Raw genomic sequence first — 24035 nt, 5'->3', positions numbered from 1 at the left:
GTAGGTTCAGTAGCCACCGGACTCAGGTATTTTGTCATTTACTTTCATTTCTCCTTCAATTTATCATTTCTACACTTCAATCAAAACAACAAAACACTTCCTTTAGTCTTCTGCTTGACTTCATTATCTGTTGGTTCTTTGGGGCCGCTGCTTTATAAAGCAATTTAATCCAGATGTACGGATAACTATTACAGCAGGCGCAAACAGACAGTGTCACAATTCATCACATCACAGCAAGCTGGTGTGGGGACTTCAAGGTAATGTTACAAGTCTTATTTCTTGCACCTTTTTAAGCTTACTGGCCCTCCTTTTACAAAAAAAGTGTCCTTTTTGGAATTGTTGGAGACTACTAGAACAAGTAAACCTACTTTGCTCTCTAGTGCCCTTGTTAGCATGCAATAATAAAATGAGCAAGGGACCCACAAAGTGAATCCACATGAGCTTTTACCTTATAGTTGAAGTATGTGCTGCCAGACTGTCGAGGACAGACGATTGCAACATGTTTGCCATCAACAGCTCCCAAGCAGTTGGGGAACTGCCACCGCGAGGCAAAGCCTTCCGCAACATGTGCCCAGTCTGCTCTGGTAGGTTTCTGGAAGTAAACAGTGGTAATGCAGTGAGCCAATTAAGAGTTGCTTTTGCACAATATATCACGTGATAAACAAGTATGTATTATATTTGAAACACAGGTGCAATAAACAGTAGCAAGACGAGAGGCCTCAGCCTAGAACCACGTTTTTCTTTAAACAAGACAGACTTGCTCCCATCAGTTCAACAACTACGCACATGATACAGTTTGAAATGGAATGCCCAGCTGTTCAGTGACACAGCCAACGTGACCCCCATACTGGCATGCCATTTGATGATTATCCCTGATTAGGTACATGTATGACAAGCACTCTGTTACCTGTTCCGACACAGCAAACAGCTGAATTCTCAGAAGCGCATCCATTTATCATGCTTTAAAGTGTTCATGCTCGTGAAACTTGGTTTATCCAAAGTTAGCAGACATTGACGTCTATCCTTTCATTCTTTCTAATTACTCCCATGAATTCAAGTGCAGCTTCCCTATCTCTCCGATACATCATCTCTGTGGCCACCCACTTATGGCATTTCTCTAGTCGAGCAGCATGACTGGTAAATGGGCACACATTGCAGATTTTCCTGCTCTTTCACGCCTTGTTTTATTGGGCTACAGAAACCAGGATGAAAGGGCCATTCAGATTAAGAAAAAAAAAAAAGCTTTGAGTGTTAAATTTTATAACATTATTTAATGCCTCACAATAAATTACAATCACTCTAACTCGGTACTTCACATATCAACAGTGTACCGTGTTTGCATTTTTGCAAGCGATACTTATCACAGAAAACAACTTCCTTTGCGTTCCCCCCCTCCGCATGCCTATTTTTTTGTCTGGCCACTTTGAGAAAGAAAATGAATGCAGTGTAAAGGAACATTCAGTGGGCCATACTGCAGTGCACCTTGATGTATGCATATCTCGGTGTGCAGGTAAATGTCAGTACATAAAATTAAAATATATTAAAGCGCAGGTTGTACTGAATGCTGTGCTTGCAACAGGCCTTTTGTGTATGAGCACTTGAGCATGCATGCATCAGTGGAAATGTGAGTAAACAGAACATTTTCAACTCTATTAAGGGCACAGAATAATTGCATATTGATATTATATGAACCTATGCAAACATTCTACAATGGACATTTGTCTGTTTGCATGAAGCGTCAGTGCTTTAGCTTACCTTCATGACATGGTCTTTGAGTCGTGCCCAGATAGCACGACATGACAGGTGAATGCACAAACGTGCCGTCTCAATTCCTACCCGGTAGGCCAATGCAATCGAGGGAATATCTTGCCCAGATGCCAGGTAACTGCAACAACAAAAAGGCAAATGCAAGCAAAAGGTATTTTAGAATCTTAAATTTCTGCTTATGATGAGCTCATCCTTTAACTAAAAATCTACTAACCTCAAGGCTATAGCCAGTCTTTCACCAGGTTCCAGGGGATCCCTGGAGACATGGCACCGTGTCAGGTCTGCTGACACAAACCCCAACAACGTGTCGAACAGTGCTGGCGTCATGCGGAAAAACTTAAAAAAAAAGCCATGGTCCCCTTCACGCATACGACGCATCTGTTGACAAAAGGAAAATTAAGTTAAAATTCAGGTGAACGGAACTGTTTCCGACAAAATTGACACACATACAACAACATGCATACATTTTATTTTAGCCCATTCACAATTTCGTTCAATACATTTCTCCTCAAATTGATAAATTAGGATGCATGAAGAAGTCACACATTAAATGTGATATATAGCCTTGGTTTCCAATTTTTTTGACAGCTTTTTATCAATATTACATCACAACTAAGTATACTGTATCTCACTACTATGGATATGGGGGTTTGCCTAGGAAAGCACACATGCATGCGCAGCAGCTGTTCATTGGCTATTTCATGTGATTGCTGCTAAGCCAGCAATCACATTTGCAGGGAATAAGCTTGGGCATGTTGGTGGGATACATACAAACTGGGTACATAGCGCAAGAATGACACAAGGACACTCGTCCCTTGTTCCTGCTTCGTCTTTGTGTCATTCTTGTGCTATGTATCCCAGAAATCACAGCAATATAACTGGTGCTCCAAGTGAACAATTCGTAGTGCAGAAAGCTCAGTTATTACATGGAAGTGTGCATACATGTGCAACTATTCTTGTTGCATTAGTATTTACAATATTTAACTATGGGCTGATATGTACATTTCCAAATCTCAGGGGAAACTGTCTATGCTTGCCACAATGGCATATTCTACAGTTGTGCAGTATCACCAATTGTTTGGGTGAATTATTTAGCACTGTGACATCTATCAGGAACCTCCGCATGCGAAATTAATATTTTAATAGCATTGCCGTTATCAGAAAGTGTGGTGGTTTGGAGCTTGTAAACAGTATCTCACGCATTGCACGAAGTGATGTCCTCTAGCAAAGGCAAGACTGATATGCGTGGTGCTGAAAGGGAAGTGCCTGCTCAAGTTCTGTCAGTGAACTTCACAGGTATGCTGAAATGCAGCAATGCCACCAACCACAAGTATTCTGCTGCAAAGCTGGGCGAATCTATACATGAGAGAGGGATAAATTAGTCCCGTGTTTCGTTTTATAGGAACCTTTAGCTCGGCCCCAACTGCGATGCCGCCTATCCAAATACATGTAATACACAAAAATGGTTTTCCGAGATAACCCCTCGGCCTGTTTTATTGAAACTTGTTGCATTTGAGAGAACAATTAAATTCTAGTGGGGACTGTTGGAAGGAGAATTTCGATTGAGAACCTCAGTTGTTTTAGCTCAATTGCCGAAAATCGGCAAGTTCGGAAAGCACGAAATTTCCAAATACGTAACTCTACCAAAAACAAGTATCACACTTATGTAAACTGCATCCGTTAGAACAAGTGGACAAAGTTGAAATAGTGATTTATATCTTACGTGAATTTATTGAAATTTTGAATTGAATTTATTGAAATTTATTGAAATGTTTAAAAGGGCATCGCGAAAGTCCTACTCATATATCAGCGTTGTGTTTAAGAGCCATGTATAATATATCAATCTTGTCTGCTTTAGGTGAACCAATATATTCATTTTTCGGAATTGTGATATCGTTTTCCGTTGCAGAGTTACGGAGTAGGAAAATCTATAGTGTCGGATTCAGAACACTAAGAGAAGCGAATGAAACTTACCGCGGTGTGGTAGAGACCCTCCTGTTTGCGCGCCATGAAAACAGGGCGAACCCACCAACGGCGCGAACGCCGCTGCTCTCGTCTCTGCTTTTTCTTTTTCATTAACAGCAGCAGCGCAGCCATCTTCATGAAAAGGATGACTTTGTTGTTCCTGGACAGAGCTGGCATGGTCGTGCATGTGCGCTGGCAGGCCACTCACAAACCGCGCGTCTGTATTGCACTGCCCGCGCAAGCGTTGATGTCGATGACTTGCGGGCAATGTTCTGGCTGTTTTTACGAACCTTTATACATCCAAAAATGTTCGTTGTTACTTCAACGGCAAGAAAAAAAAGCGGTTGAAACTAGCGCATATCCATTAATCAAGTGTCTTTTTATAGCTCAAAACGCGTACAGACCACAAAGTCACAGTTTCTAGCTCAGTTGTGAGCACGCTGTTTTAGGCCGCGCTAAGCAAAATGGTCAAGGCACAGTGCGCCGCAGCCGAGGAGCGTGCTTCGGCGCGCGTCGGAGCTTTTCTCCAGTGGTTGCGCGCCCTTTCCCTCCAGCCGAAGCGAAGCGACGCATTCGCTTGCCAGCGCGCGCCGAAGCTTTCGGCGCGTGCCAGTGGTTGGGGCATAAGTAACGTAGCCAGTACCTAGCATACCTTCTCCCTGGTGAGGACAGGACAAACGGGAAAGTGCGGTTGGGGACAGAGAGAGAAAGTGCAGAAGGAGAACGTAAGAGGGAAAGGAATGGATAAAGAAAATACGTAGAAAGAGTGTTAAGAGAGAAAGCGTCTGAGTGGCAGAAAAAAGAAAGTGTATTAGGGAGAGAAAAAGCTTGTGTGCGCGTGTGTCAGAGAGAGAGAGAGAGCGCTTGGCATGCGGGCCGACTGCTTTCCCCCGCTAATAGAGAGAAAGGGCTTCATGGGGAAGTTGGCTGCCAGCTTTCCTTTTTATCGCTCTTCGTTAGTTTGTTTTTGTCCTGGTTTTTAGAGCTCCCGGTCCCTGTCTACGCGCTTTGCCTCGCCGTTCACGTAGCGCGTCTTATCGCACTTGGCGACACGGCGTCCAACATTTACGGCGTGACAGGATCAAGCCAGTTCCGTATACAAGTTCCCTCCTCGCCTCTTCAACGTAGGCGTTCCGGTTTCTCTCTCTCTCTAAATATATATATATATATATATATATATATATAATGACCAGAGCTCAGTGTCAATCCGTTAGGAGTAAACCAGTCGGGACCGAGCCCACAAAGGTGTTTACTACATCGTAATCCTGCGTCGGCTGGCTCAAACAATCAAAATCTGGGGATTTTAGACAAAATTCATACATTTGCAAAGAATGCAAAAAAGCGGCTGCTCATCCAGATCAACCGCTGCACATCGGTTAAGGATATCAGAAATGTCCACAGTGATTAATTAAAAGAGCTTTCTCTAATTACCTTTTCATTCAATGACACTACTAATTTATTTGTACTGCGTAAGTCTTCTAACGAAAAAGAAAGAGGCAGTTACTATACACGTCCAAGTATGTTTCTGCTATCGTTTTCAGACCAGCAGCTAAGTAAAACATGGTAGTTGCAATGCACTTCTAGTTCTTTGTGAAATATTTGACGTCAGCGTCCCAAGGCGGTGCCATCCGCGTAGGTCTGTTCTCACAGATGACTCGCCCCGTAAGCGCATGGGATTCAAAGCTTATATCGAGCGTCCCAGTTAACGCTAGCTAGCCAAGCTGCGCGCAACGAAAGAATTACTAAATACGGTGCAAGATGCAATTATAAGACCGACGGTGTTTTCTGTTGTTAGCCTTCCGATGACTGAACATCGTAGGTCGTAAAATTTTAATATTGACAGGTGTACCTGTTTGTCTTTTCCGGGTGAAAGCTCTTACACGCCTCATGGAGAAGCTCATGGCAGAGCGTGCTCAACGGCAAGAGGGCGGAACCTATCCTGGCGGAAACACTGCCTCCGAGATCGGCCGTCGCGGATAGCGTGCCACACGATCTCGGAGGCCACGGTGACGTGCGCTGTGGCCCGGCAGTGGCGGAAAGCGCGTCCGTCCGAGAGCAGATCGCGTCGTCTCCCGTGCACCGGCAGTACGAGGCGGACAGAGAAGGAGCGTGACACGGCGAAACGAAGCGAGAGGGCGACGGGAGGACGAGCGACCTTCTTCGCCACCGTTGCAAAGGACCTGTCCCGTCGGTCATGCCAAAGCGAGAGGCTGGTGGAAGGTGGGGAAGGGTGGGGGGGAGGGGCAGCTAAAAGCGCCGTCTTTATGACGACGACGACAAAAACCGTGGCACGCCACCCACCGTGTGCAACACCGGGGACCCCTAAAAAACACGCCCGCCCGCCGGTCAGGGTCGACCCGTCTGCGCGACGATATTTTTGGGGCGCTCCGACAGAGAGCAGAATGGTCGGGGGAGGGGGGCCAGCGACGACGACACATACCGAAAGGATGAGCATTCCATACATAGAAGCGACTACCAGGTGCTGCCTCACTGTCAGGTGAAGCAGCACCGCGTACACCGACGACAACGGACAGGTAGCACACACGCAGACACATACGCTCCAGCAAACAAGCGCGCTCAACTCTCGGCGCAGGACCGCTGAGCGAACGCCTTTTTGAGTACGGTAAAAAGAACAGAAAAAGAAAGCAGCAGCAGCAGCTCGGAGAACAGCAACGTAGATATGGCAATTCGTAAACATAGAGAAAAACACGAAAATATCTTCCTCATGTTTAAAATTTTATTTATTCCGCGTTATTCTCGCGCTACCACCACAGCGACGTTCTTATCTTCTTATATGAATGTTACCTGCGGTAGAGTGTACCTGAGGTCTACGCGAGTACATCTAAGGAAGAAAAAAAAGAGAGAGAACGACACGTCCCACCCATGGTATGTGTGGTTTGGTTGGTTTTTCCTTTAACGAGGGACTCTGTACCCTTACCGTGGGGTATCGGCCAGATGCTACGTTGCACCTGTCTCTTATCTCTCTACAATATCCTTCCTTACTAGGGCACAAGAGTGTACGGCCATGGCAGCAAGCATGGGCCACGCGATCGTGCCATCACGAGCTTGCAGCCGCGTACTGCACCCGGAGGCACGCGCTAAGCAGCACGATTGTCGACAAAACAACGGCGACGGCGGCGCACAAAGAAAAGGCGCAGTTCAGGTTTCTCCTCGGAAACGGAAGCGCGCCCAGCAACCTGGAGCCCAGCACTTCTTTCCGGGAAGCCACACGGCAAGAACCACCAGGCGACGTCGGCGCGCCACATCCCGGTCTCCCTCGCATTGCGAGAAGGGTACAAGGCGGAAGGGGGGGGGGGGGGGGGGGCGCCCACGTGTCACAGAGAGCACCCACCTTTTTACTTGTCTGGGGCGCCCAGACAAAGAAAGAAACCGCCGGCGAATTCTCTCGAGACCTCGCTCCGCTTCCAGCAACCGCGGTAACACCTGAGGCATATAGTATGCAGTGTGACGCGGGATTGTATTCCACGGGGCGGTGAACATCCGATTTCGGGACGAGGAAAGGCGCGGGCGAAGATCGTACATGTATAGATAGGGGTGTGCGAGTTATTCACGAGTAGCGAACGCCGATATCGCAGCCGCTCAAGACCCGGCCGTTTGCGTGGGCAGACACACCTAACGCCCACCGAACACAACGACGAGAAACTGCAAGTCGCGTATGTCTGGGGCCATGCACTCCCCCCCCCCCCCCCTCGAGGTGATGGTTCAATTAACCAAGCACAATACCGGGCTTAGTAATGCATTACGGCTTGTGCGCATAAACCTGTATGTAATGCTTTAGAATGCACTTTGACTGTTTACGATTTCTTCCATGTGTGCATCTATCATGAAACAATCTCTTTTGCGCAGCGCCCACTTCTTCTACTTTTTTTCCCGTGTTGCGATAGACTCGCACTGCCATTTTCCCGCGAACGATGTCGATATTGATTCCACGAATGAAAAGACACGAAGGAAACCCCCTCAGCCTTGGGGCAGTATGCATCGCGGGCCAGAACTAAACGGGGCCAATGCCAAAACAGATTGTTTAACAAGGTAACAGAAAGAATATCGACCGACTTTAAACAGCTACTTCTCGTCTCCGAGAGAGAAGGAAGAGGCAACGATTGTTATGCTCTCCTTGTTCCGATTAGCAGCGTCAGCTGGCAGGTAGCACCAACGCGGAAGCATTACAAACCCCGCGTCTAATGCCGACAACGAGATAGGAAAGATAACGGACTTCGTTCCTTTTTTTCTTTCTTTCTTAGTTTCTTCAATCCTCGGCAGTTTTACCTCCATATTGTGCGCCAGCACAGACACACTGCGCCAGAGAGAGTGGGGGAGACAGGAAAAAGAAACGAAAGAAAAAGAAAACCACGAGGGACGGGTACAAGTGCCAACGAGGTTGCACTCAGCATACCGAACACGGCAAGCCAAGGACAACCCGTTCGGGGCCGCTTATATGGCGATCGCACAAGCAGCATAATGACGCGAGCCAAGCTTGGAAACGGCGTCGCGAATCTGACCGAGGTGCGATTTCACCATTTCGCACTGTCGTAAAACTTCTAAAGAGAGAGGTGGGGGGCATAGATCCTTATCGTTCGGGGCTCATCGAGTTATCGTTCTCCGGTGGCATCCCCCCCCACCCCCCACACTGTCCTTCGATTCGATCCCCGGCGGTTTTCCCCCGTCCTTGGTCGGGGAAATCTTCGGCCATCGTATGCGTTATCCAAAGCTGCACAGCAGGCTTCCAAAAGTACTACACGCGTCACGAAGAAAGCTAGTGGTAGTGAACACTTCGTCGAAGTTCGTTAAAGGGAGGCTAAAGCGGAAAAGAAAGCCAGTTGTATCAGTAAGTCGCGCTTCCACGATATCACAAAAGCCATCCTCATCAACAGAAGAGGCTTGTCCAGCTAGACAAGGCACGGAGACGAAGGACGTGCCGCCCGCCCGTGAAGTCGGCAGACTGCAACCCGAAGGCTGCCGCCTGCTACTGCCACGGCAGGCTGCCGTGGCAGACTGACACCTTCCACTACCACGGCACCTTCCACTACCACTGCAGACTGCCACCTTCCAGAAGTCGGCAGTCTAACGACATCTGGAAAGTGGCGTAGTGTGGGTGCCCTTGCTAGGGTGCCTAGATGTCCTCCTCACCCAGCGCTCCGCAACGGAGCGGCGGGCGAGGAGGACATCGAGGCACCCTAGCCCTTGCTACGTTACTACTGGCATGGGCCAAAGTCTCGAAGAAGACACTGGCGACGTTTTGTCCCAAATATCTAAACAGGGAGTGCAGACTCGAGTCAGCGCACACAAGTGCGTTCAAATACACAGTCGCCGATGCTTCACTCATCGTGGCAGTACAGTCTAGCCCGGTTATAACGAAGTCGGCGGGAATCGGAAATCACTTCGCTATATCCGCTATTTCGTAATATGTGGACTCTGAAAAAAATACAAACATGGGAATGGGAAATTGAAATCCCTTCGTTATAACCGCTATTTCGCTATAAGTGGCTTCGTTATAACCGGGCTAGACTGTATAGTGCGTACGTCATCACGATGACAAAGAATGATGACGTATACACTGATGATGATGATGCAAACTGGCAACCGTTTAAGGGTTTCGAAATAGAATTACAAAGCGCCCCCGTTCTCTACGTGTTTCTTTTTTCCCCTACGGGCTACTACTATATCCGCCGCAGCATAGCTTAGCGGTTATGGCGTCGCAACGCTAAAGTCGCAGTCGCGGGTTCAATCGAGCGCCCCTGCGGTCGCATTTCGATGGCGGCGAAACGCGAAACACGCTCGTGTACTTGTAGATATATATAAGTGCGCGTCAACGAAACCTGGGTGGTCAAAAACTTATCGGGAACCCCCCCACTGGAGGGCGTGCCGCACCCTCACATTTCGGTCTCGGCGCGTAAAACCCTACAGAATACATCTTTTTTTTTTCTTGTTTTAGTTCACAGCAGTCGGGCACTGGGCGGACGGACACAATAGTTTGCGCACGATGCTTCTTTTTTTTCTTTAACGGCCGCTCGCACAGCCACGTGTCCATCTCTTATGTTTCCTCGACCGTCCGCAAACAATAGCGCGTGAGACATCAGTCAGCTCTTACGCTATTGTTTTTTCTTTTTTTATTTTTTTTCAAAAAGAAAGAACGATGTCGCCATCACAGGCACCCGTCAGTCGACCGAGACTGCGGTTCACGGTCTGACCTTCTGCACGTGCGCGAAGAGCGTTCAACTATACACACATCCCACGTGTCGCACATGCAAAGGCGCTTGTCTTCGATGTTCGTAACGTTGCTCGGAGTGAAAAAGAAAAAGAACAAATAAAAAAACGACCAAATTACACATTAACGGATTACAGTATATAACGCGGAATGCGGCGTCTTCCCCCCCCCCCCCCCCCCCAATAAAATAAGAACAGAGCGGATTAGCCTACTCTTACACGGAGTCTGGTGTCTTTGACTTGCGGGCTAATCATAATCAGGAAACGTTCTTGATTTCTCACGAAATAAAAGAAGAAGAAGAAAAAAAAAGCTGTTCGGCAATGCCGTTTGCTAATGGATGATTAGGACAAAAGCAGCTTTTAGTTTTCCCACCTGATCTAGCTATCGCCGAACACTAAAACGAACACACACACACACGTGTATGTGTGTGTAAATGAGAGAGAAAGAGAGAGAGAGAGAGCCGGTCCTCCACTGTCTTCACCGTCGTTTCTTTGTAACAAGTCGTATCTATAGGACAAGCGTCCACACGTCGCTGGAAAAGGAAAAGCGAGAGACGTGCCGTATACGGCATAAACCCGGAGCACGTGCGCGTACGCCTTAACGCGGAAGCCGGCGAGACGACGAGCACGTGCGCCTACATGAGTTCGCGCGGAAAGGCGTTATCGCCGGCGCGCGCGCTTCTCCTTCCAAATTCCGGCCCGAACGAAAATCCGGCCGGCTGGAGAAAGAGATAAGGGCGGCGCGCTGCCGGCCCGGCACCTGGAATAGCGACACCAGACTTACACGAGAGAGAGAGAAAGACGACAGAAAACGGCATGCCGCAACACTTCGTGCAGGGGCGACGTATATAGTAGTTATGGGCCCGTTCCCATGCGGTCACTTCCTGGCTGGCCGCCACGCCGCACCAACAACGATGGCAGGCGCGCACATTACTGATTCTCGCGTCCAGGGAACACGCACACACACACAAGCGAGGCAACCGGTCGCCGGACGGGACATGGCGTAAATCTGCGCGCCTACAGGGATTTCTATGTTACGGCAGCAGCCTCGGAAAGAGCGGAGGAAGGATTAGGGAAGAGAGCTCGGGTCGCCATCGGCGCTTTATCGGACCAAGGCCGTTAGAGTGAGAAAGAGGGGTGGGGGGGGGGATAGAGAGCCGGCGATACGATTGCCATCTCGCCCGCGCAACCACCGTTGCCCTATACGGCGCGGCTCTATGGAGTCCACTCTCTCAGACGCGCGCCCACTTACACTAGCTGCCAGATAGCGGTATCCACAACCGGGAGACAAGCGATAAGCGAGCTGGCTCGCCGGAACGACGAGAGGCGACACAAATGGAGCGAGGCAGAGGTAATGGGACGAAGACGAGGAGGAGGAGGTTGGGCGATGCGCGAGTGACCCGCCGCCAAAAATCGCTACTCGGCTAATGAGAAAGCGCGCAGTGTGGTGGTGGAGATTTATAGACTTAGCACACGAGGAAGGTTTCTTTGTGCGCATCTCTGAAGGGACTAGAAGCATTTTACACGCTACTACCCACGAAGTTTCTTTCGTTTGTACCTACACCGACTCACCGCCTGGCCCGGGCGAAGAAAGAAAGAAAGAGAAAAAACATCTTTTGAGGGTGTGCTTCTGTATGCATACGCATGAGCGACTTCTCTCGCCATCTTCAAAACCCCCATTGCACGCACAACGCTCACACGCTATTTAATCCACACAGAGTTAATAGAGAGTTTTAGCCCAGCGGGTTTACGGCCAGCGGAGCGGAGCGGGCGAGCGGAGACGCGACTGCGCATGCGCACCACGCTGAGGCGGCCAGCGGTTTTACGGAGCAGCGTTTACGCCCGCTGGAAAGCACTCCCCAGCGGAGGGTATACGCAGCGCGCGAGCGTGCGTAAGCGCGCGCGGGCGTGTATGGGAAATGCAAGATGGCAGCCGCGAACATGAACGCCGGCAGTTCTGCATCGACGACGGCGACTGCGGCGCTGACCCGTACATTAGTACTCAGTACATTATTAACAAATAATGGACTGAGAACATGTAATATATCTTTATTCGACATTTCTCGCATTATAAAAGCAAGCGTAATTCAAATTCATTTCTCAGTAACTCCTATTCGGACCACTAGGTGGGGCAGCAGAGCGCCCCGCTCTTTACCCCGCTCGAGCGGGTGAGTGATCCGCCGGGCTAAAATTCTTTTTTCGCGAGCCGCTCCGCTGGCGCAACGGTGGCGACCGCGAGCGGAGCGAAACGTAAACCCGCTGAGCTAAAAGTCTCTAATACCGAAGGATGAACGTATCCAAAGCGAGAAATTAAAAAATGCAAATTAAGTGAGCACGCTCTCGAAACGCATTTCGAACGCCCACCGCACTGACGAACACCCGCTACCTGGTGTTTGGCTACGAAACTATTAATATGAATAAACGCGAACGCAAAGCTTTGAGAGAAAGAAAGAGAGAGTTCCGACAGCGTGTCGGTTTTGAAACGTCAGGTCCTGCCTCGTGGAGCGCTGCATCGTTTTAACTGGGAGGCCGCACGCGGTATACTACGGCCGGAGACAGTGGAGAATGAAGTACCGGGAACGAAAAGAAAAACAGAGACTTAAAAAACAAGAAGAGATGTCGAACGAGTGCAGGAAACTGGCGACGTGTCAGTCCCGCTCACTTCACCGCTTTGCTCTTGAGGCTGGGTCCTTTTTTTTTTTCTATCGTTTCTTGTTTTATCGTCATTCCGCCTTTTTTTCTTTTTCTTTTCCGGCTCCTGCTAACTTTTGCACCCGCGTTTCTCTTTCTTTCCCTCCCGTTTACAACTTCTTCTTGGCAAAGGAAGGCAAAGTGGGGGTCCCGGAGAGGAAGAAGGAAAGAAAGAGAGGGAAAAGAATATCCACGTGCACCGAAACAAAATGAGAACGAAGAGTTGGCACCAGACGACCGAGCGTCGCGCCAGGAACGAGGAAAAACAAATCAGTCGCGTCGCCGCGCTTTCGCAACAACCTTCTCTCTCTCTCTCTCTCGCTCACTCTTGTCCGGACGCCAGACACGGCAGACACGCCGGCGAGGAAAGAGAAAGGAGGAGCGAAAGGGAGAGCGACGAAATGCGGCGTCCCTCTCTCCTGCTCGGGCTCGCACGCTGGCCGCCAGTAGGGCGAGCTGAAGCAAGACGGCTCAGAACCTCTCTCATCAAGCGTCCATCTATAGCTATCTATCTATCATATCGCACGTAGCCAGCCGATAAGATGCCGAAATTACGACGAGAGATGGTTCGGCTCAGGTAAAACCACCTAGAACTTTTCTTTAGCAGCTTGGCTATATCTCTCCTGTTCTATCTATCTATCTATCTATCTATCTATCTATCTATCTATCTATTTCATGCTCATACGTAGCCATCAACTGCACGCATGCTCATCATCCACCGCACGGCGGTCATGCGCGCTCAAGCCGGGGAAAAAAAAGAGAGAGAAGAAAACAAACTCGTTAGGACAGAGACGAAGAGCAAGGAGGACACAAGGCGGGAGCCCCGACACGTCGCCGAAGACGAGGGACGGATCGATGACGAAGTCGCCTCGCCGCCGCCGCCGCCGTCACGTGGCCCGGGAGAAGCATCACTCGGCGCGCGCGTTTTGAAGACAAGCGGCGGAAGGGGAAACGCCGTTCGTGCGCGCTGTATGCACAGCGCCGAGAGCCTCTAGGGAACTAGGGTGCTGGCCGAGCTGACTGGGGCCCTCGGGGAGGGTGGGGGGCTGCGAGGGGTCCACCAAATCCACGGAGGAAGGATGCAGCTGCCCGCAACTGACCGAGCTCCTTCATTTAACATTTTCCGATGCACAGCGCGGTCTACTGTTAGGAGGCGACACTCCAATGTGCGCCTCTCACTTTGCTAACGGTGCTCTAGCTGAATAAAGTTCGCCAGAAGCTGTGTCAATGCACTGCACAGGTGTGTGTGTGTTTTGTGTGTAGATAGGTGCCATGCTTCGGCAACCCACGAGTCATTTGCTGCACATCCGGGCAACAGTACATTTGCCAGAGGAGGAAAATTCGCACGTGCTCTGCAAACAGGCGTTACCTTTAATGGTGGACCGCGTAGGACCCACGCCTACGAGTGCTTCTTTCACAAAACTAACAATTTATTTCTCTCTTTCTTCCCGTTTCCCCTCCCTTCCCCGCAGCGCTCAGCAGCAGGCTAGTGGAATGTACCTCAGGTCGACCGCCAAGCATTTTGAATGCTTAAACTAATATATGGCACTATACATAACACTATACACATCATTAGAAATAGGAAGTTCGGCACCCTTTCTGGTCGGCCCGGTAACGGCGCGCTCTAAGTTATACGCGCTCTCGAGAACCGCCGCACAGCTTCGGCGCCTCGGTATCCGGCAGACACGCCGCCGTCGCCGCCACGGCGGTGGGGGGACGGGGGGATGGGGGGCGCCGTCGTACTTGTTTACGCCGAGAACGCGCCGGATCAATGGACGCTCTCTCCTTCCCCATTCCCCAGACTCCCAGGACGGGATGCCTCTCGGGAACGTCCTGGTTCGCGGCGGCAGCCACAGGGCGTAACACTTTCCCTCCCCTTCTCAACCCAACGCGCTCACACGTCTCCGTGCTGTCTCTCTCTCTCTATCAAGGGCTCCCCTAGCCAATCTCTCCTCCTCCCTTTCTCCTCTCCGCCGTACTCGCCGTCGAACTTTGGGCAGGGGAGATTTTCCCCCTCGCATCATGGGAGCCAGCGGCAACGCGATCGCTCCCGTCCTTTCCCTTCTCTCCACGGCGGAGCTTCCCGAGTTCTCGTTTTGCAATCCGCGTCTCCCCCCCCCCCTCCCGAACGGATCTCTCTGCCCCCTCTTGTCCCTACCCGCGCACTTGAATCACCTCCTCCCCCCCCACCCTTCTCTCTCGTACCGCTCGCTCTTGATCGGCGCAGTGCAGCGAGCGGCCCACTTGGCCACACGGGGCGTGTCCTCTCGCGCTTCGCAGGACGCGCAGTTTTCGCTCGCTCGGCTGTGTCGAGGGGCTGGCTGCCTGATGCGACGAAATAGCCGCCACAAAGGCAGGCAAGTACACGAACTCCGGGCACGTTCGGAGGTAAGAGTAAAACTGACGCCCACAAATTGGCCCGCCAACAGTTTCAGCTGGCGGGCGCTCACCTTGCCAGATAAGGGTACAGACCTTATACGAAAGGCAGTACACCGATCGAGACTATCACAAAGCTTCCGGCAAGGGCGTTTGATACGAAGTGGTTACAGACGTGAAGCAAATCGGCAGCAAAAAGCGTACCCAAGCGGCTTTTTGCGTATACGCAAAATAAAAATTACGTTACCTCCACCGTAGGCCCTTTGCGTTCCTCTGTAAGCCCCGGCAGAACGCTTTCTCCAAGTTTGGCTCCTCCCAGTTCTAAGACTACCTAATATCACACGTAGGGAGAGAGCGAGTGACTAATCCTCCTCCTCCTCCCCAACATGCATCGTGTGCATTTTACCTTGTACGATAGGACATGGCGAGCAAGAAGAAGGAGACAAGAGTCGCTCAAGGAAAGAACAGACCTTACGGCACCAAACGGAATACGAAGCCGAGTCGAAGAAAAAAAGCGTCGGGGAGGAACTGAATGAACCGCTGCTCAGCTTTTAAGATCAACCGTACAGTTTATATACTCAAAGACGGGCCAACATTGCGATAATCTACGCCGCACTGATAAAGCGGGCAGGTGAAAGCGAAAGAAAATAAAGCCGGGTGGGACTTCGATTCGCACGGCGTCTTGCGGCTCTTCGGCGACACAACAGAAAGGCGAGGAAGCGACGGCAGCGCCATGCGGTGGCGAAAGTGCTGCCGTTCCCATTGTATCGTAGTATATTTATGCACCGCCGGGCAACGTCTTCACACTTCGCAGGACTATGGGCCGATTTACGCTCGAGCCGCCCATCGCCGCAAGCCGCACCGCACGCTTGCGGTCGCGCGAAAAATTGCACGTATCCAGCACTTGTGCACAAATTACCATTTACATTGTGTGCAGTGTATACCTTACACACTGTAAACCGAAATTTGTGCACAAGTGTTTGATACGTGCAATATTTCGCGCGACCGCACGCGTGCGGTGCGGCTTGCGGCGATGGGCGGCTCGAGCGTAAATCGGCCCTATGCGAAGGACGCGTGGTGCGGCCGGCCATCCGCTTTTAGAGAGTGTAGCCCCCCCTTCCCTCCCCTCCCCTCCCCTCCGAACCCCGTTTCGAGAGGCGAGGCGCCGCTTGTCACTCAAGAGGACGAGTCGCGGAAGCGACACACAACCGGGCCCCTCCCGCTCCCAAAACCGGTCATATCAGCATAACAACGTCGAGCTACCCCATGCAGCCAGAATCGAGTAAAAATAAGGACCAGCGCACCCACAAACGAGAGTATAAAGGATGACAGCTTCGCAAAAATAACCGCGCAGGCGATAGGACCGGGGCTCCTGCCGAAGTGTCTGGTTTTCCTTTCTTTCTTTCTTTTTTTTTTTTTTCTTCCAGCCGCTGACAAGGCAGTATAGCCGAGCCGGCGCCTTTCGCACGCGCCTTTGCGTCTACCCTGAAGTTAGGCTGTGACGCAAGCTGCCTGATTTGACGCATTTACTTACTCGCCTTTCGAAGGGAGATGTACCAGGGTGCGGGCCGTAAAATTCCGTCCGTAAAAAAACCTGATTGTAACACAAGGAGCAATTTTGGGACAGCAAAATAATAATAATAAGGAAATGTATGTCGTACAACATAACACTAGACCCTTACACACTCAGTCGTTTCTTTTTTTGTTATTCACACGTCGCAAACAGAATATTGCGCGATTAATGGTGAGGCATCTCGGAGGCGCATCTGACCCTCGCGAGGCTTCCGACAATAGCCCCGATCTCGGAACAAGCGGTGGCTCTGCCGCTACAGCACATCAGTTGAGAAGTTATTGGCATCGCAGACCACAGAGCTCACGAAGAGGCCACGCGAAGAACCGGGTGAGGATAAAAAAAAAACTGGGCATCGCACCACGCGCCAGCTGTCGCATTGCCACGTGAAATACATCCTCCACAGTTTCTCTCTCCCTCTCTCCCGCTGGCGCGCCTTCTCGCACACCTGTAGTGGCCCCAAGGACAGGACAGGTTTTCTCTAAAGGTGCCGCTAATCAGCATCTGACGCTAACTGAGCCCTAAAAGTACCCACAAACGTATACATGTGCAGCCTACTCGCAACAAAGTCCAACGCAAGTTGCGAGAGCAGGAGCCCAAGAGATACCGAACTAATTCAGAGAGCGAGAGAGAGAAGAACGAAATTGATCGTTCGTAACAAGAAAAGAAGAAAAAATGCTCAAATCTAGGCGCAAGATATGAAAGTTAGTTTCCATAACCTCGAGTCGCCCCCCACCCCCACCCCTGCAGCTCCACTGCGCTTCATTACCACCGACCTAGATTTCCTACTGTTGCGCTTTTCGTTATCCGCGGCCCTTCGAACACTCGCGCTCTGCCTCCTTCAATGACGGAGGAGAGCGAAAGAAAGAAACAATCAAAGAAAAAAAAGCTATGCAACGAGAGGTATATTTGGATTCGTTGCACGGTATACAGCTCTCCCGGGCTCGCAATTCGCCGCAAACAAACAAAGCCGCCTATATCAGGCTCCCTTGCGCGCGGATTACAAAAGCGCACCATCGTTACAAATTCCCAATCCCACGGAGACGCAGCAAAACGAAAAGGCGATAAAGAGACGCGACGCCGACGCCGCACGCCGGGCACGATCCAACAAACTCAAGGGCGGCGCATTTCACGCGCGCGCCCATGCGCACCGCCGTCGTTCTCACAATGCGCCGACCAGTATGCGCTACAACTTGTCCCGCAAGCGCAAATCTATTGCTCCATCTGTTCCTCTGTTGTTCACATCGCGTCCAACCTTTCGGCGCAGAAAAGAGATACCGCGCGTAAACGCGGCCAAGCCAGCTAGACCCGCCGTCCAGCGTATAGGGAGCGGCGGCGGCGGAGATTATCCTCTGCCATCTTAACTCTCCTACTGCACTGACTATGCGAACGGCTTTACTGGCGAACTGTGCGCCGTCTAAATTCTGTGCCCGTACCACGGTGGCTCAGCGGCCGAGGCGCTCTGCTGATGACAACGAAGTTGTCGGTTATCGATTCCCGCGACTGCGACGGTCTCAAGAAAAAAACAGCACGTAGGCACAATTTGGCTCCAAAGAACCGAACTCGAAAACGACAGATTGAAACAAGCGGCAATTTTGAGGCACCAACGGACATGGGCGATTCGAGCGACGCCGACATTTACTTTATGGAAGTATGCGTCACTTGCGACGACAAGTACCTTCGGCTGCAGTCCGTAATTTCTTCCCAAAGAACACTTCTCTTAGCTGCGAAACTCCTTCATTTTAGCATCCCAAACAAGTGGACACTGCACAACTTGAGTGACGTGACGAACAGCTCGGTGAAGACCGCGCGAGACATTGCAAACTGGCAGCGGACGTCGTCTGCTAGAACCGTCTGCTCGAGAAGGCGAGTTCCCCGGTTCCCCGCGCTTCGGCCGCGACCCTGCCACGTGATCTTAACGTCACTGCGCAGGGCGCTCGGCCATTGGTTGGCGCTCTCGCCGCTCGCGAATTTTTCCAAATGTTTCGATCGTGATCGCAGCGGCGCGCGCCGCTCGAGAAACAGGTATTGGGAGAGGAGGCTTGCTTGCAAATCGCTTGCATGTGAAACAGGCTTAAGAATAGACAATTGATAAAGCTGCCAGCCGATCACAGGTGCGCGCTCCTGAAACATTGCACTGCTCTTCCGGGTCCGCACAAGGTCGAAGCCCGGGCTTTAGCACGCTCAGCACGCGGGCGAGAAGGAGGGGAAGGGAAGGACCTCCTCAAAACAACTCGCCGCGTAGACGCGTTCGCCCTTGCGTGCGACTAACTTCAACGTGCACCGGTGCAAGCAAGCTCGCGTCACGTTTGCTTCGCGGCGGGCCGACATGTAAAACAAACAAAAAAAAAAATAAGAAAGAAACAAACCAAAAAGAAAGGGGGGGGGGGAACTAAGTAATACCAAAAGTCGGGTGGGGGCAGATTTTAGCTCGTCCGCCAGCCTGGTACAAAGTGCAGGAGACTTGTTTTATTATGAAAGGGTGCGTGCGTGCGTCCATGTGTATGTGTGTGTGTGTGTGTGTGTGGGGGGGGGTGATCGCTCGCACGCATATTGGTGTTTCTTTCTCTGGTATCTTTTTCCCCTTCTCGCCGCGGACAACGTTCCCTCTTTCCAGAGACGTGTACGACCGCACGCAGCAGCGAGGAAGGCCCAGCAACAAGAGCAGTAGCAACAGCAGCAGCAACGGCGAGGCTTTGAAGCCCAGCAGCGGACCCGCAAAGCGTCGGTGCCCACATGGCGGCGGTGCCCGAACCGCGTGCTACTTCGAGGCGCTCGTTCTCTACGGGGGAGCGCCAACGAACACGGCCGTCCGTTCCTTGCCCGGGGGCTGTTCGAGAAACAACGCGGTAAAGGGAAAATAGAAAGAGAAGTCGTGCGCAACAAGAAAAAGGCCCCGACAGAACGGTACAGAAACAGCAAGAGATGAACAGCACAGAAAACAGAGCGAGAGAGGGGGGGGAGGGAAGGGGCGAGACATGATCCTAATGGTATAGCAGAAGTGGCAGTCAAGCTCCCTCTGGCATGGGCCACAACGTCAGCGCGCGCCGAAGGAGGGCCCCCAAAAAGTTTGTTGGCTCGCAGACCACCCGTGGACACTGGGGCAGTCGTTCTTCCTGTTTATGGCAGGAAAAAAAAAGTTCGAGAGAAAGAAAGAAAGAAATGGCAAGAAAAAACTGAGACACATGCAAAAATAAAGCGGCCGTGGTATACAGCAGCAGGGGCGGCGACACAGCGGGATGCCAGCAAGTGGGCAACCGGGTCGAACCCGGCAAGACCCAAAGGAGAAGAAAGGGCGAGAAAGAACGCTCGCCGAGTTACAAACACACGTGCGAGTCAGCTGTTCGGCACGCCCGGGTGCCTGCCCCAAGCTCATAGAAACCGCGCACGGCTCTCTCCTGCCCCCTGGTGGGCGAGCCGACGGCGCCGACACAGGGCCAACGAACATCAGCAGAGTTTCTCGTGGTACGGTGCACTGTGGAAGGAGGCAGTATGGCGTCCGTGCAGCAAACCAATGATATAACTGGGGATGTTTCCGCGATGACGCCGCAAGACGGGGCGCTGCGATCGACCGGCGTGCCTAGCGCGCGAAATTTAAATATGTTGCGCAAAGCTTTCTGCCTTGCAAAAATAAAACGCTCTCAAAACACAACTGAAGGTGTTATAACTTGCAAACAAATAAATAGTAGGAACTGCAAGGATACATCATTAACGCTGTCTAAGTTTGCACGTTTCCAGCCACGGATCATGCAGCGTTCCTGATCGTCTGCTCAGCGTTTCGGTTGCAGAAGACAAACACCCGTATGCTCGTTCGCTTGGATAAGCACGGATGCGTTTCTTGCTATTAAATTATTTCGGGACACACGAGGATGACAAGCCCGGAGGAGTACCAACACTGTGCCATGGTGGGTTGCACTGGATTTCTTTCATGTTGGATCGGCCAGAAAATCGGTTGCCAGGTTTCACGGAAGACAAAAGAAAAAAAAGAGAGAGAAAAGAACAATGCTCTGTGACGAACGCAGCCACCATCGTTTGGACACTTCGCTACGTAAAAGGACGTCGCAAAGCAAGAATGCAGCCAAGTAAGCTGTTGGGCTAGTTGGTTTGACATTTCTCAAGATAAACTCAGTTGCAAGTGAGCCCCTTTCACACACACACACGCAAAAATCATGGGGTTTTACGTGGCAAAACCACCTTCTGAATATGAGGCACGCCGTAATTTTACTGCAACACTTCTGCGCTGCTTTTTGCAAGGTATCAGACAGCCAACGTCCTCAACCTGCGCACTGATCCACTGGTTGTATAGTTGTCAATTCAACGAACAAAGCCTCGGTGGTTCAGTGACCATACGGCGTTCTGTTGCTCTCTTGCTGAACAGCTCACACACAGGACAGACAGCACTTGTATAACGAATCGACTTACACGAAGCCCCATTACATACAGATGAGCTGATGATCGGCTCCTTTCTCTACGCAATTACGCAGTGAAACAACAAGCCATACTGTAAAATAATAATAATAATAAAAAAAGAACGAGGCCGCCATGGCCGGAATTCGAACCCGTGACGTCAGCAGCCCAATACCACAGCCACTAAGCAACCACGGCGGGTAGACCGTACTGTGTATCCCCAGTATATATCACCATACGTCTTCATGAGCACAATTCCTTTATTAAAGCGAGGCCATCTACACCTTCTCTCCGGGGACGCTCGGCGCGTCTCCTCGGGCGGTTTCTTCCCGAGTAAAACGGGCTCCCTGCAACAGCGAGATTATTATACGGTCGTGTGACCGGGGGAGGGGTCTCGGCATCCTGCCGCGCCGGCATGCAATCGCTATGCTGCAAACCCGCCTTGCCGAAGCTTAACAGTTTTATATGCATAAACTGTTGTCCTTCCGTCTGTCTGTCGTTACAGCGGTTCTAACTTTTCGCCCGCCGCTATTCGTCACAGGTTCAACGCGCGCGCTTCGACAGCGCCTCGTCTCCTCTTCGCCAGTGCAGAAGAGCCCGACCGCGGGGTCGGGCGCCCCGGAGCCCACGTCGCGAACGCACGTTGACCCACATCGGCAACAAAAGAAAACAGCCCGCCGTCGAAGAAGAGAGCGGCAGCGCTGTTTATAGCCGCGAGCAACCGGCGGAGAGTAGTAGACTTTCTTCGCGGGAATACCAGAGGGCCCCGGCAGACAGAGCCTAGCCTGGCCCAGCTGGGAGTCGTCGACACCGGGCGCGCGCGCGCGCGCCGTGAGTCACCAGCACACACAACACGGCGGTGGCAAAAGCCGTTCGCGCGGCCGCCGACACCGTCTGCCTGACGGGACTCGTCGCCCCGCGGAACGCACGCGACAACAAAACGGCCTCTGTGCCCAACGCCCGCCGCGCTTGACGGATTGAAGCGAGCGCTCGTCGCGTCCGGCGTTTGAAATTATCGCGCAGACGACGCTCGCGATTCGCGTGCCAAGCTGCAGTACGCGCGCGCGAGGCTCGCTCGTCTGTACACAGGTCGTCGAAAAGCGAACGCCGAGGTTTACGAATCGAGCTGTCATAAACGCGTTTAACGGAGAACGAGAAAAAAAGCAAGGTACTGGCGGCGAGCAGTATACAGTCGCGAAAACCTCTGCGAATGCCGAACGGACGTCGCTTCTATAAAAGTTCCAACGGGCGTCAGCGGTCGTTGACCTTCTGAGGAGATGGCCGGTGCGACAGGACGCCGGTATTGCTGGGCGCTCGTCTTCGAAGGCGATGCTACAAAGACCTTCCCGGCTGGTCTTACTGAGTGATTGATAGACTGACTGGTCCCTACGTGGGACTAGGCGGGTGGCGCGGGGTCTCCCTTGCGTGTTCTCTGGACCTATTAAAGTTATTTCTCTCACTCACGTCATCGTCGGGGCCCCGCTGACGCGGTACAACGGTGACAGTTACAACGGTAACGCTGCTACGCTAAAGCACCCTGTTCAGTAACCCGTGGGGACAATGTTTGCCTAGGAATCCTACAGCGGCTTCTCGAGCTTGTTTGTGTGCCCCTTTTGTTTTCGCATTCCCAACGCTCGCACGCAGTTTAGAGCCGAAGCCCTCTTCAAAAGGGAGCGCATAACCTCCTGAGACCCGAGATGTATTTAGGTGCACAGATTTTTCCCAAACTTTCAGAATAAGTCAGTACGGTTATGAAGGTGAAAAGTGTTAAATGTTTTTTCAATAGCCCTGATAGTTTCAGCACAGCGCGATGTCCAATATATTGGACACTGGGATGCTACCCGGTCTTTTTTCACCCAGCGCGCACTTAATGACGTACCGCAGATATTGCGCTCCAACTCGCGTGCAAAAATATTTTAATAACTCGAAAGAGAAAGTAGTGAATGAAGTACATAAAAAAGAGCATTCGTCTGCTCAACAAAAGTTTTTCTCTTGTGTTCACTTCCTGTGGGTAATTTTAAAACACCTTTTTTTTTCATTGGTGATGCAGAAGAAGAGCCGATATTTGGTGCAAAAGAACTTTGTTCTCATGTCGCAGCCCTGTAGTCTGCAACGGGCAGCGTTCGTAGTGTCTGCCTGCATTGAGCTGTGGGTAGTGCTCTTTTCTTGGGGTTCTCGAGGAGACAGTCGAGCCTGGTTTGATGACGGATGCCGCTCGGCTTCGTTCTCACTCTCCGTTTCATCCTGCTTCCCTTGAGCCACGAGATTCTCAGCAACAGATTGGCGGGACTGCATATATTTGAGTATTTCTTTCCGCTATTCCTTTAGGGAGCGTATGTCCCGCGTGTACTGCACCCTGGAGTTGCTGAGGACAATGTCGAAGAGGTGAAAGATGGCTCTGATTGTCCAGTTGTTAACGCGTGCTTTTATCCTGTAGTAACTTATCATTCGGTCTGCCTTGTCGACACCACCCATCTTGACGTTGTACATGCGCACAATATTTGATTGAAGGATATCGATATGTTTGTTTTTCTCTTACGAGACCACCTGCCACAGCTGCCTTGCGGGTCCTAGCCGTAGACTGAAAAAAGAAAAGTTATCAGCTTAATTCATCAGACACGCAAGGCCGGTCCCCCAAAGAAAAAAAGAGACGCGATTTCGTCGACAAGCCGCTAAATGCCAACAGTACTCGCCTGCTGTTCATACCAAGGCCATCGCAAAAGCGCGGTCAAAATAACCGGGTTGAGTCCTAGCGTCCAACGTAATGGACACGCGAAATCAAAGGAAGCGTAAAAAAAAGTAAGCGCGCGAACAGTTTAAATTTCGTGTTCTGCGCGTACGCTGTTGTATTAACTTTAATATAAAATCGATGATATGCCCTGAAAGCTGGTAGAAATACGAGAAATAGTGCTTACTTCTCCGGCAGCTACCACAAAACGCCACGGTGCTGAATGCCGCCATTGTGGAACTGTTTCGGTGGGAATTTTAACGATGTATTTTCATAAATGCTGCATAGATGGCACAAGCAGGCGTC

At 51.2% G+C, this 24035-nt stretch overlaps 1 protein-coding gene across 1 annotated transcript in view; it reads right to left on the bottom strand.

The window, feature by feature from the left end:
- Window positions 1–24035, bottom strand: part of Snoo (Sno oncogene) — a 179727-nt gene that overhangs the window by 63316 nt on the left and 92376 nt on the right. The gene's annotated exons all lie outside the window — the stretch shown is intronic.

This window comes from Dermacentor andersoni, chromosome 3 (assembly GCF_023375885.2).
Source record: "Dermacentor andersoni chromosome 3, qqDerAnde1_hic_scaffold, whole genome shotgun sequence".
In the NCBI taxonomy this organism is placed as follows: Eukaryota; Metazoa; Arthropoda; class Arachnida; order Ixodida; family Ixodidae; genus Dermacentor; species Dermacentor andersoni.
The sequence above is the reverse complement of the archived record's forward strand: the minus strand, read 5'-3'. Positions and strand labels throughout refer to the sequence as shown.